The sequence below is a fragment of the Cyprinus carpio genome, chromosome A5 (genome assembly GCF_018340385.1).
Source record: "Cyprinus carpio isolate SPL01 chromosome A5, ASM1834038v1, whole genome shotgun sequence".
NCBI lineage: Eukaryota > Metazoa > Chordata > Actinopteri > Cypriniformes > Cyprinidae > Cyprinus > Cyprinus carpio.
The window spans coordinates 8,149,803-8,154,072 of record NC_056576.1 but is presented as its reverse complement, the minus strand read 5'-3'; the positions used below and the strand labels follow the sequence as shown (position 1 = coordinate 8,154,072).

General features: G+C 35.9%; 1 long non-coding RNA gene across 1 annotated transcript in view; it reads right to left on the bottom strand.

Annotated features, from left to right (window-relative positions):
* Window positions 1–1,676: 1,676 nt before the first annotated feature.
* Window positions 1,677–4,270, bottom strand: part of LOC122142366 — a 51,687-nt gene continuing 49,093 nt past the window's right edge. The window contains exons 3-4 of the long non-coding RNA XR_006158566.1: window positions 3,186–3,254; window positions 1,677–2,968 (exon numbers count right to left, since the gene is read on the bottom strand). This is a non-coding gene — a long non-coding RNA (uncharacterized LOC122142366). The remainder of the gene's footprint in view (window positions 2,969–3,185; window positions 3,255–4,270) is intronic.

Below are 4,270 nucleotides of genomic sequence, written 5' to 3'. Positions count from 1 at the left end.
GAACTGCACTATTAGTGACTATAATTGCAATGCAATGGTTTAAGATTGTTTCTACCAAATGGGTATGTAGAACAAAGGGCTCAGGTTTTAGCTGGCTAGCATGGCAATTAGTAGAACACTTTCAGGGATGCTGCACCAGCCAAGCAACTCCAAATTGAGGCCAATGGAAAAGCAAACAGAATACTTTCTCCAAGTATTACAGGCTACTTGCATGCAACTCGCTTATGGGCTAAGGCCATGTCCACACTAATACGTTTTTGTTTGAAAATGCATCTTTTTTTCTCCATTTTGGCCTTCCGTCCACACTGAGACGGCGTTTTTATCAAGGAAAACGGAGCTTTTTAAAAACGCTCTCCAAAGTGGATAAATTTGAGACTGACGTTTTCGTATTGTAGTGTGGACTGTGAAAATGGAAGCTTTTGAAAACGATGATGCAAGTTTAGTAATGTGACGCATATTATACCAATAGATATCCGTGTTTATACTGGTATTGTACACGTTATGTGCCATGCACTTTCACACTATTGCTACAGATGTGTTACTTTGTACACTCTTTATATCACAGTCCTGCAAAGATGAAAGCAAATTTACTCACGATCGCGAGTTGCGTTATATAATCGTGAGTGTGTGCGACCTGGATGCGTCAGTTAATGGTGAGTTCTTTTTGTAAATAAAATATATAGAAGAAAAAAAAGTTCGGCAAAAGGTAGGATTTCAATAGGTTGTATTTGGTCAAAATGATTTTGTTAGATAATTAAGTGTCTGCACCACCAAAGCTAACAAAATACTGATGCCAAAATGCTAATAAGGCAGGTAATTTGCACCAAGTGTAAATAGACATTCCGTATTTTTTATTCCACTGAATGCGCAATTCATACAATACATTTAAACCGAGCTACTTTAAGACCATCTCCAAACTTTCTACCATGACTCTTTTTTTCGACTGGTTCTTTTTGTATACTTTAATTGACAGATGTCTCGTCCAGTCAGCAGTGAGTAATCCCAAACCAATGGCGGTGTCTCAAACTATACCTACCTCTTCTGGTTTGTCTGATTAGTCATTGTATTTTTTGACTTGTTATTTTGTTTTCAAATTTGTCATTGTGTTTTCTGACTTGTTATAATGTTTTCTGAATTACTGTTGTGTTTTCTGAATTATTTAGTTTTTTTAGATTTGCATTTGTAATTTATTTTGTCTTCATTTTGTAATCTGTTTTGCCCTTCTCGGCCACCGCAGTTTTTGTATATTTTTATTCAATATATAACATTTACCAAAAAAGTCAAATTTGATCTTAAAAGTTATATTCAACAAATGTTCAGTGCTTTATTTATAAACTCTGTAGTTGTCAATGCCATACTTTTCTGCATTTCTTCTCACATGCATGTTACTTTTTGACTGTTTTCTCTTGTTTTTAATAAATATTTACCTTTTGATAGCTATTATTTGTGTGTAAAAGTGATCTTAAAATGAACAATATTTGTAGGTTTAATGCCTAGCTCGATTTGGGTTCATTTTAGTCTAGCAACGTAGTAATTTTAAACCATAAAAAAATCAACCCAGTATGCTGGATTAAACATAATAACCCAACTTGTTTGGTTAAAATAACCCAGCGCTGGGTTCATCCCTTTTTGACCCAGCGCTGGGTTGCCAAAATAACCCAAATTGGGTTGTTTTCAACCCAGCAGTTTTAAGATGTATACAAAGGTTCAGTTTGTGGTGCTCCAAGAGAGTGAAGAATACATGTTTGATTGTGGGGAATAAGAATATTGAGAAAAGAAGAAAGAAGGAAGGTAGGAGGTAGGAAAAGTGCTTCTCTTTGTTCTTTTTCTGCCTCTACTTTATCTCTTCTGAGAATTGAGTGGGCCAGTGCTTGAAGGAGAGACGTCTCTCTATTAATGATCTAGAAGATCTTGGTTCTCTTCAAGTACTGTCTAGGTCTTCCAGGATAGTGAAGAAAAGAAGAAAAGAAAAAAAAGAAATTCAAAGGCTAAAGCCATGTGTACTCTAAGGCATATATACAGTGCACATGATGTATACTTTTTTACACGTTAGCATTCACACAGCCGAATGGACTGCCTTTCAAAATATACTCCATTTGATAGTGTGCATGCACACAGGCACTCTACGTGCACACTAGAATGATTCATCCTTGTCCCCTTTCTGTGCTTTTTCTCTTCAAATGTTATGAGTTTAAGAATATATTTGTACTCGTTTAAACTAGAGTTTTATTAATTTTAATCCACTCACACAATTGCTCATTGTGGGCATCTGTTGTTTTTTGCAGTCTCCTATAGTTTGTTGTTCTTGTTCCTTCTCCTTTTGTTTCTTTCCCGATTGTGAAAATAATGGCCCGAGTCATTGACTACCTTTGGTTAGAATCACAACACTACCAGCAACTCACATTCACATCACGTACTATAGAGTGGACACTGCATGAGGAGTAGCACTCATTAAAATGTAAAATCAGCATTAATAAGTTCAAGGGGGAATAGTCGTGTACAAAAATGTGATCAAATTAACACAATGCATGCTGTCGAAAATTACTTGAACCATGGCCCAGATGGCTATATATATCTCTGAGCTCCAAATTGACATTTAAACCAACTTAAATTAAATGTCATTTTTAGAACTTGCTACTAACAAACCGTTTGAAAAAATAAATAAATAAATAAATAAATAATAATAATAATACAATTTTAATCTGTAAAGTGATCAAACAATTGGAAACAATATGTAGATAGATTAATGCTGGATATAATGCCTACGTAAAGAAAGTATCAATGTTTTAAAGGATATTATCTAAAATGTTCACTTCCTCCTTGAACATAGCTGAACACAGTTTTAAAGAACTCTAGCTGTGTAAAGGCAAGTGAACTGTAATGTTTTTCTTTCACTGGTGTCTGGTCCATTGATGAGGACTCTCTGTATGGATGTTTCTGGTTTTATCCGATCTGACCTTGCTCTGTCCTAAGAAAGAAATTGGGATTGTTTGGTGGGAGACATGTTGGGGATCAAGAATCCAATGTCAACACCACAGTGAATCGATCTAATGTCATCTTACATAAAAAATGAAAGACAAAAACATCATACATCATGACTTTGACAGCTTACCAAAGAAGCTTTTGTTTTTGCTTTAGTATAAATCAAGATGATGAAACTTTTTATAATAAAACTGTCTGATTACCTCAGGGCTCAGGTTTTCTTTCCTTGGCTTTCCTCTTATAGAAGGGCACATATCTTTATTTGTGTCAACCTAGGGAGAAAGTATGATTATTAAACTGGGTTTTCAACTGGTTTTGCTTCAGGACTCAGATTTTACATTGGAAATCAAAGTGATAAAACGTAACCTGCATTTATTGCAGTTTGGGCCATATTTTCTTTCATAATAGATGGTTTTGTTCATGCTTTCTTCCTCAAAGTCAGCACCTGTTTTTATTTTATTTTATTTATTTGGCTTCCCATCCATGAGCTGACAGAGAAATTTGTTCTCAAGAAATAGAATTTGATTTGATATACATGATTTGACTTGAGGCTGGTGTTTTCTCATCTTTTGACTAATACATGGGAAGCACATTGAGAAAAAAATGATAAAGGCATCAAACTTTCTCCCACAGGACTCAGGGCCAATGCTTTTCTTACAATGTGATTAGTGAGGATCACTAATTTCTGTTAATTCAGTTTTTCCTCACTGCTGATAAGATGTTTTTTTTTTTTCTTTTTCATTTGCTAGCAGCTATTTAATGTTTGCAAGTTATATATAAATCAGTACATAAAAAGAATGTAAGATGAAAATGATCAAACTCCAAAATTTCTCGACTAACTGCTCCCTTTAGGATACAGCGAGGGAGATCGAGAGAATCTTAACCACAAAAAAAGAGCTGAATTGAAAGGGGGAATGTATGAGAGGATCTAGGAGGAGGAAGAGGACATAGAAAGAAAGCTCTCCGTAAAGAGTACAAGAAGAGAAGAAGCTCTAAGGAAGAAGAGGCGGATAATCACCCCCCTGTGTGGGTGGCAGAGGCTTCCTCTAATGAGAATGTGGTGGGTGTTCAGCTGGAGTCGTGACTCGTCTGTTCTCTAGTATTTTCTCGGAGAGTTTCCCAGAACGCTACAGAAAGCGCAATATAACACCAATCAGCCAATTGTAACAGCTCTGCTGATTCAGATGTCACAGACCCTTAATTAGGACTGCTAATTGGCCCCACTCCATCAGATACGAAGACCTCCTCGTACACTGTCCTTTTTTTTTTGCTATATCTGTGCCTGACT